This window comes from Rhinolophus hipposideros, assembly GCF_964194185.1.
Source record: "Rhinolophus hipposideros genome assembly, chromosome: 23".
Taxonomy (NCBI): Eukaryota; Metazoa; Chordata; class Mammalia; order Chiroptera; family Rhinolophidae; genus Rhinolophus; species Rhinolophus hipposideros.
In genome coordinates, this window is record NC_138069.1 from 14,186,623 (window position 1) to 14,196,348 (window position 9,726).

The window sequence follows — 9,726 nt, forward strand, 5'->3', positions numbered from 1 at the left end:
CAGAGACCTCACTTTTCTGTACGTCACTAAGAGGCAGGGAAAGAAGAGACAACTACATTCCTGATTGGCCAAGAGCTACCGGGGCGGGAAAGTTAGAAGCGGGAAAGGAAGGGAAAAAAGACGATTTCTCGGCGGGTTAGAGAAGAATATGTGACTGAGAAAGGTGGACTGGGAAGGTGGCGTGGGAGTAGGGGGTAAGAAAAAGTGCAGAAGGTGAAGTGCCCTGCACCTTTATGGTGATGTGATTGGACGAAAGGTAGAGTGTAGTTATGAGCAGATCCTCTGCCACTGGATAACCAAGTGATGCATGCGTCTAGCAAAGATGACCCGTATAGTACTCAGGATTTTTTCTTAAAGTAGGGACATCTATGGCCACAGGTGGAAAATCCTTCCTCTTTATCCACCCTCTTTCTTACTCCAGGGTGGGAAAGATAGCTAACATTAACTGAAGGTTTATCCTGCGACAGGTTGTGTACTTTTACAAGTATAATGTAGTTTAACCCTTAAAACACCTCGTATATGATATTCGTATTATCCCAGTTTTACAGATTAAAAAAATGGAAGCTAGCGAGTTTCTATCACTTCCAAGGAGAGTCTAGATTATAACCTAGCTCTAACTCCAAAGTCCAGTGTTCTTAAACATTACGTGAACATTTTCAGTTTTTTTTTTTTTTTTTTTTAGCCCTTTTGTAACATATGATTTTACCAATTCATTTGGGAATTTTTTGAACTTTTTGTTACATGGAAGTGATTTTAGGTAAAGCATGTGTTTTAGATGAATATATATCATTAAAGATTGCATTACAAAGTCAACTTTATTACACCATAAGACATTAAGGCAAAATTCTGTTTTCTTGTTTCACAAGTAATGCACACTTTATATTTGTTTTAAATTTAGAACTTAAAAAAGCATGATTTATTAGCAAATACAAAAATTACCTTATATCATACAACTACTCGTGTATATTCTGAATATAAACTGAATAAATACACGTAGAATGAAATGTAACTGTTTATGGTGACAAGGGGAGAATTCTGAGGTGTCCAAAATTAAATTACAGTAGGCCAGATGGTGGAAGAAAGACAAAAAGGGGTTAATCAGTTAACAACTGCAGTGCAAAATCAACGTAAGACTGCTTTCACTCCGTAGTGTATTTTGGAATTATTAAATTAACTTCCAGGTGACTATTTCTGAAATTATCTGAAAAGAAAGACTAGCCAGGCGTTGTGGAATCCCAGGAGCCTCTGCTTCTTGTTTACACATGAGCTTTAGGGACTTTGGTGCAGAGCCTATCCCAGAACTAACCCCATTCACCTTCTCCCATCCCCTTTGTCTATAGCTAATGTAAATCCTTTCAGAAGCTTACATTTTCCCACCTACTTAATGTTATAAAAACCCTTGCAAAACTCCGAGATGACATGTTTCCTACCTAGCCATGCTGCTGGTGGTTTAGACTCCAGGCCCCAAGACCGGTCTGTTTTTGCTAGCCATGGCCTAATAAACCCTTTCTTTTAGAAAGACTTGAAGCTGTGGAAGTTACATTTTTTGTTTAACAATGGCATTATACTAGTCAAATAATGCTTTTATGACTTGTTTAGAATTCTTCCTTTTCTCCTTTAAAATATAAAATTGTTTGTTTTTATAATTGTATATAATTTTATTATTTTTAGTTTTTAAATAACAAAAAAATAGAGGGTATTTCAAGATGCTTTTGGCAAGCAATACTCTACAAATGACACGTTTTGGGTGTAGCCAGTCTTTTCTCCCAAAGAATGAAAAGCTAAATTGGATATAATTTTCACAATTTTTTTTTACAATTTTTAAAATCATAGTTGTTCCGATAGTATCATTACTTTGTGTTATGTTTTTCTTTATGTAATGTTATATAATATTTATTCCTCTACCACCCTTGCCCCCCACTCCCTGCTACTGCATGGACTTTGTAGCTTTCTGTTTTATTACACAATTTTTTCTATTACAAAATAATGTATGATCAATACAGAAAACTTGAAGAATACAGTAACCATAAAGAAAAAAATACATACCACTACATACCTATTAGAATGGCCAAAATCCAGAACACTGACAAGGCCAAATGCTAGTAAGGATGTGGAGCAAAAAGAACTCTCATTCATTGTTGCTGGGAATGCAAAATGTACACTTTGGAAAACAGTTTAGCAGTTTCTTACAAAACTAAAACTCCTCTTATATAAGATCCAGCAACTGCACTCCTTGGTGTTTACCAAGGGAGTTGAAAACTTAAATCCACACAAACAGCTGAGTACAGATGTTTATAGCAGCTTTATTCATAATTGTCAAAATATGGAAATAATCAAGATGTCCTTCGGTAGATGAATGGATAAATAAACTGGTCCATCCAGACAACAGAATATTATTCACTACTAAAAAGAAAATGAGCTATCAAGCCATGAAAAGATGGAGAAAATTTCAATGCATTTACTAAGTGAAAGAAGCCAATATGAAAAGTCTACATGTTATATGATTCCAACTATATGACATTCTGGAAAAGACAAAACTGTGGAGACAGTAAAAAGGTCAGTGCTTGCCAGGGGCCAGAGTGAGATGAATAGGCAGAGCACAGAGGATTTTTAGGATGGTAAAATGACTCTAGGAGACTATACTGGTAGATACTTGTACATGTCATTATAGGCTTATCCAAACCCATGTACAACACCAAGAGTGAATCCTAATGTAACTAGATCCTAATAAACTAGACTTTGACACTTAAGTTCACCAATTACAACAAATGCACCACTGTGGTGGGAAATGTTGATAATAGGGAAGCTCCCTGTATGTGTGGGGAAGGGAACTAGGGAAATCCCTGTACTATCTGCTCAAGTTTGCGGTGAACCTAAAACGCACCAAAAATATAAATCCTGTTAAATACTTGTAAATAAATACAACATGATCGTATAACTCTCACCCAAATGAAATCACTGGTTTGTGTTTTTTTCATCTATCTGTGTACATAGCTTCATACTGTCTTGTTGCTCACATTTGTCACCTGGTAACTCACTAGGAGCATTTCCCCAGGATAATAAATAATCTTCTACATCATATCCTTAATGGTTTCATGGTAATCCATTATATGGATGTACCATAAATAGACATAACCAGCCCCTTGTTTTGGACCTGTATCTTATAATCATGATTTTTGAAGCTATATAATACTCAACTGAGTAAAAATAACATCATTTATTTTTTAATTTTTCTCATTGTCACATATTTATATAACTACTGACTTATTTTAAACCACAGTACATTGAGCATCTTTGTGCACAAAACATTTTTTTCTTTAATATTTAAGATTATTTCCACAGGATAGATTCATTGAAATAATGGTGGAGTTTTCTCATTATGAAGTGTCCATTTTATTGAACGATTTGGAGGACAAGTACTTATATATAAAGATAAACATGATTAGAATGAAAAATTCGGGGCCAGCTTGGTGGCTGAGGTGGTTAGAGCTCTGTGCTCCTAACTCTGAAGGCTGCCTGTTCGATTCCCACATGGGCCAGTGGGCTCTCAACCACAAGGTTGCCAATTCAATTCCTCGAATCTGGAGTCCCGCAAGGGATGGTGGGCAGCGCCCCCTGCAACTAAGATTGAACATGGCACCTTGAGCTGAGCTGCCTCCTGGAAGGCTAGGTCCATTAAAGTGCAGGCTCTCACAACCACAAGGTTGGGGTTCGACTCCCACAAGGGATGGAAGCACCCCCTGCAACTAGCAGCGGCAACTGGACCTGGAGCTGAGCTGCGCCCTCCACAACGAAGACTGAAATGACAACAGCTTGAAGCTGAACGGCACCTTCCACAACTAAGATTGAAAGGACAACAACTTGACTTGGAAAAAAAGGGCTGGAAGTACACACTGTTCCCCAATAAAGTCCTGTTCCCCTTCCCCAATAAAAAAAAATCTTAAAAAAAAAAGAATGAAAAATTCAAATGACTTTTTAAAATAACAATTTTATTGAGATATAATTCATATACCATAAAGTTTACATTTTGTGGGGTTTTTTTATTTATATTGGGGAACAATGTGTTTTTCCAGGACCCATCAGCCCCAAGTCAAGCCGTTGTTTTCAACTAGTTGTGGAGGGCGCAGCTCACATGGCCCATGAGGGAATCGAACTGGCAACCCTGTTGTTAAGAGCTCACACTCTAACCAACTGAGCCATCCGGCCACCTCAAAGTTTACCTTTTAAACGTGTACAATTCAGTGGTTCACCACTATCTAATTCCAGAACATTTTCATCATTCCAAAAAAGAAACCCCATGCCCATTAGCAGTCACTTCCCATTCTCCCTTGCCCCAGAACCTGGCTATAGTTTCTTTTTGTAGCGTTACTTTCTGAAGCCCAAGAGATTTCTTTTCTTTTTATTATTTTTAAAAGATTTTATTGGGGAAGGGGAACAGGACTTTATTGGGGAAGAGTGTGTACTTGCAGGACTTTTTTCCAAGTCAAGCTGTTGTCCTTTCAATCTTAGTTGTGGAGGGTGCAGCTCAGGTCCCGGTTCAGTCGCAGCCCACCCTCCCTTAGGGACTGGAGGAATTGAACTGGCAACCTTGTGGTTGAGAGCCCACATTCCAACCAACTGAGCCATCCGGGAGCTCAGTGGCAGCTCAGCTCAAGGTGCCGTGTTCAATCTTATTTGCAGGGGGCGCTTCCCACCATCCCATGCAGGACTGGAGGAGTCTAACCGGCAACCTAGTGGTTGAGAGCCCACTGGCCCATGTGGGAATCTAACCGGCAGCCTTCGGAATTAGGAGCACGGACCTCCAACCGTCTGAGCCACCAGGCCGTCCCCAAGAGATTTGATGTGCTAGATAAGATTATTTGATTAGATGACTGCAATTCACATATATGTTCAAGAAAATTTGCAGAATTATCATTCGTAAACTCATTAACTTTCAACATCAGGTTCCTTATGTTTGGAGTCTTTAACCATTATCCATTGTGGATAAATTTTTAATGTATATATAACTTACAATAAAACATTACAACAGTGAAAACCACCACGGAGGCTTCCAGTGTCCAGCTGAGTAACAAACAGTTTCATGCTTGTCTGATCACCAGGAACCACCTCACATTTGTTCTTTCAATCACTCAAGACTCACACTATTCCTCTTTTCAGAAGGAAAATACTTCAATAATTTTTATTTTGTTAAATGTTTAAAAAATCAAAGTCATAATTACCAACTTTAATGACGTGGACACTCCAATACCTTTGTGAACCCCTGAACTCCACTTTTTTGCCCCCCAACACCAACCACCAATTTCAACCCAATTCAAAGGTGTCTCATTTCAAGCTAACATTAAGTATCTTTTTACCTTTCTTCTCCTCTCTCCAGAGGTAGAATGGTGGCAATGATAAGGGTTCTGTATTAGGAGGCAATGGAGTATAGAGCTCGAGAATGTGGGCTCTAAGCCATACAAAGGTTCATACCCGAACTCAGCCATTAATTACTACCTCATGATCCTGGGAATATCATTTATTCTATGTCCTTTAGATCGTTCATTGATAAAATAAGGAACATAAGAATTCCTACTATTCAGCTGGGGTGAGAACTCAATGACATAATCCATGCAATATATGAATAAAAATTTTTACCGTATAATAAGCACTGGATCATGAAAGCTATTCTTGAAAACTTACTGTCTGCTGAGATTTTTACATATGTTATCACTAATTCTCGTGATAACACTGTAAGGCAGGTATCATTCCTATTTTACAGAGTAGCAAATAGACTCACATAGGCAACTTATCGGAGGTGACCTCAAATTCTGCCTAACTAAACCCCATATTCTTCCACTACATTTTCATAATGATAAAAAATTAATAATTCATCTTATTTGTGTGTTTTGCCATTATAAAGAATTTTCAAATGTTCTTTTACTGAATCCTGTGAAGAAGACATCATTTCCAATTTTGGACAGATAATAAGACATATTTTATAGAGTTGTTATGATGATTAGAGATATGAGCACTTAGTGGCCACTACTATTTCTACAAGGAGACAGACAGCAAGGTTTAGGGATTACCCAGCTATTCAGTGGTAAAGAAACCAGGACACTGTGTTTCGAATTCAAGCCTCTTCCCCCGCATATAGCTGCCATCTAGAATTCCCCCGTATATAGCTGCCAGCCTAGGTATCCAGAAGAGCTGAAAAATATCATGAACATGTCTGTGCAAATCTCCCCCACACCCATTCTTCTACCCAATGGGCCTCAGTTTTCCCCCTTGTAAAATGATACCACTGGGCAAGATGACTTCCAGGGTTCCTTCTGCCTCTGATAATGTCTAATTGGAGATTGGGACTCCGATTGCCTCTGCGAATGACATCCTCGGTTTTGGTTTATTAACAGTAGGTAAGTAACAAGGTAGTGATGCATGAGGAATTAAGAAGTCATAGTTATGGCTGGAATGCACATCTCCTCTCTCAGGGGAAGCCTGTGAGCCCCTTCCAGAAACCAGACTCCGTTTAAAGTCAGAGACCTCAGTCTCGCATTACCTCATCTACTTTAAAACCAGGACCCTCCCCTCTGCACGATATTAGACAGATTCCTTGAAGGGGAGGAGAGGTGAGAGGACACCAGAGTTCTAGCCCCCTGTCCCTTGGCAGATCTCTACACTTTAGTCATAGTTTGTATTTTCACTTGTTTATGTCTTGTCACTGGTCAAAATGCTCCCTCTTAAGTGTGCACAAGGACACACAGCCAAGCTAGCCCAGCAAACAGCCTCCAAGCTCAGAAGATAGTTCTCTGAGAGCAGACATTCACCCTTGCCCTGCTGCCCTGTGGCCCCAGGAAGGGAGATGACCCTAGAACTTCATTTCCCCAAGAGGGTTAGTGTCCTTGGCTTAACAGCACACCAGCCAGGGATACGCTTGTAGTGAGTGTTTGATAAACACTTGCTGAACTAAATCTAGAGTTCAGGAGAAACTGCACAAGTACACAGCTGTTATTAATGACCCTACAGGGAAGAAAATGTACTCTATCAGAGAAAGAAGAAGAAGAGAGGAAAGGAATGTTTAACATTTACGTTAACTGATTATTGAGTACCTGATTTGTCATTTCTTCTGATCCTTACAATGGTCCTGTGTGGTCAACTACTGACCGTCACTGTCATCACCCGTTTTACAGTTGGAGAGCTTCAGCGACTTGCATAAAGCCACTGCTCGTATAGAATAGAACCACATTTTGAACCCAGGTCTCTCTGATTCCAAAGTTCATGCCAATTTCTATTACACCACAGAGTTCCTTTTTGGGAAAAGAAATTATTTTATTTGTAAAGATATATGTACTCTGATGTTCATTGCAGCATTATTTATGGTGGCAATGACATGGAAACAACCAAAGTGTCCTTTGATAGATGAATGGATAAAGAAGATGTGGTACATATACACAGTGGAATACTACTCGGCCCTAAGAAAAGATGAAATAGTGCCGTTTGTGACAACATGGATAGACCTTGAGATTATTATGCTAAGCTAAATAAATCAGACAGAAAAAGTCGGGAACCATATGATTTCATTCATATGTGGAATATAAAACTGAAAGCAGGGGCCTGCCCGGTGGCTCAGGCGGTTAGAGCCCCATGCTCCTAACTCCGAAGGCTGCCGGTTCGATTATCACATGGGCCAGTGGGCTCTCAACCACAAGGTTGCCGGTTCAACTCCTCGACTCCCGAGGGGGATGGTGGGCTGTGCCCCCTGCAACTAGAAAAACGGCGACTGGACCTGGAGCTGAGCTGCGCCCTCCACAACTAAGACTGAAAGGATAACAACATGACTTGGAAAAAAGGCCTGGAAGTACACACTGTCCCCAATAAAAGTCCTGTTCTCCTTCCCCAATAAAAAAATGCTTAAAAAAATAGAATTATTTAAAAAAAAACCTGAAAGCAACAAAGGAACAAGATAAGCAAATAAAGAAACAAAAACTCATAGACACAGACAACAGGTTAGTGGTTACCGGAGGGTAAAGGGGTAGGGAGGGTAGATGAGAGTAAAAGGGGTCAAATATATGCTGATGGAAGGAGACCTGACTCTGGGTGCTGGGCACACAATTGATATATAGATGATGTATTATATATATAGAATTATACACTTGAAACCGATGTAAGTTTACTAACCATTGTTACCTCAATAAATTTAATTTAAACATTAAAAAAAGGAAATGCTGGAGCTGAATAACTCAATAAAAGAGATGAATAATGAAATAGCAAGCTTAGGAAATAGAGCTGATCAGATGGAGGAAAGAATTAGTGATATCGAAGATAAAAATCTGGAAATGCTACATATGGAAGAAGAGAGATTTGAGAGTTAGAAGAAATGAAAGAACTCTACAAGAACTATCTGATTCTATCAGAAAAAGCAATATAAGAATAATGGATATACTAGAAGTAGAAGAAAGAAGGGAACAGAGAACCTATTCAAACAAGTAGTTGACCAGAACTTCTTCCCAAACCTAGTAGCTATAAAATGGCATAGTGCAAAAAGAAAAAAAAAAGAAGGAATTCTTTAAAAGGAACAGAATGGAAGAGAGAATGTAAAAAAGGAGAGGAAGGGAAAGGAAAAAAGGAAAGGGAAAGGAGGGAAGGAAGAAGGAAACAGATTGACAGTGTGTGTCACTTGGGGGGGCTTTTAAAAAACTGATAATGTTCTATTTCTTAATCTGAGTAGTGTGGGTCATTAGTGTTTCTTTTAATATTCTTTAAAGTGTACTTATATACTGTATGCTACATATAAGCACACCTATATACTGTATATTATACAATGTATCTTATTTCACAATTTAAAAAAATAGAAAACAAGAAGAATAAAAAGTAAAATATTCCAAGAAGAATTAGAAGTTGCTAAATACAACTCTAACCACAAGCTTGTCACATACACAACTTCAGTCACGTGCTGTCCCACCTAACATTCTCCAGCTGCTCTTGGAGTGTGTGGTAAGATAACTATTGTCATACCTGAGGCCTTTCTTGGGAAAAATTCAGTTGCCTTCTCCTGCTACGATTCCTGCTCTGGCCAACAGATGGAGCCATTCCCTACCTCCCTGCTCTTCAAACGGCTTAAGCAGAAAAGCTGTTGCTTAAAAGCTTTGTAGTCCAGGGATGGGAGGACTCTGGCCATTGCCAGACACTAGAGGCCACAGAGGGTGAGGGTTGACTACTACCAGGAAGAATTTATTACATATAAACCCAGTGAGGGCTGAAAGAATAGTCAGTTCCCAGCAGGGCTTCAGCATTATTAATATTTTGGGCTGGTTAATTCTTTGTTGGGGCTGGAGGAGGGCTGTCACGCGCATTATAAGACGCTTAACATTCCTGGACTTTACCCACTAGATGACAGTAGCATGCCCCTCTCCTAAGCTGTGCCAACAAAAAAATGTCTCAGACATTGCCAAATGTCCCTTGGGGTAAGCAGAATCACCCTTAGTTGAGAACCACTGGTTCACAGATATTAATGGTGCTGGGTTAGGGTTTATATAGAATGGAGAATGTACTCTGAGGGCCACCTGCCCCCAAAGCCCAATTACCAATGCTTGGGAGTTGGGGAAAGGCCCTTAACACAAGGAAACCAGCAGCCCTCACCTGATGAGTAGGAAAAGCTAAGAGGGTCACAAGAAAAAGGGAGACCTTCCGCTTGCTTCCTCCTTTCTTTATTCGCTGCCATCGTACACGTGCGGCTGACTCTTCCTCGCC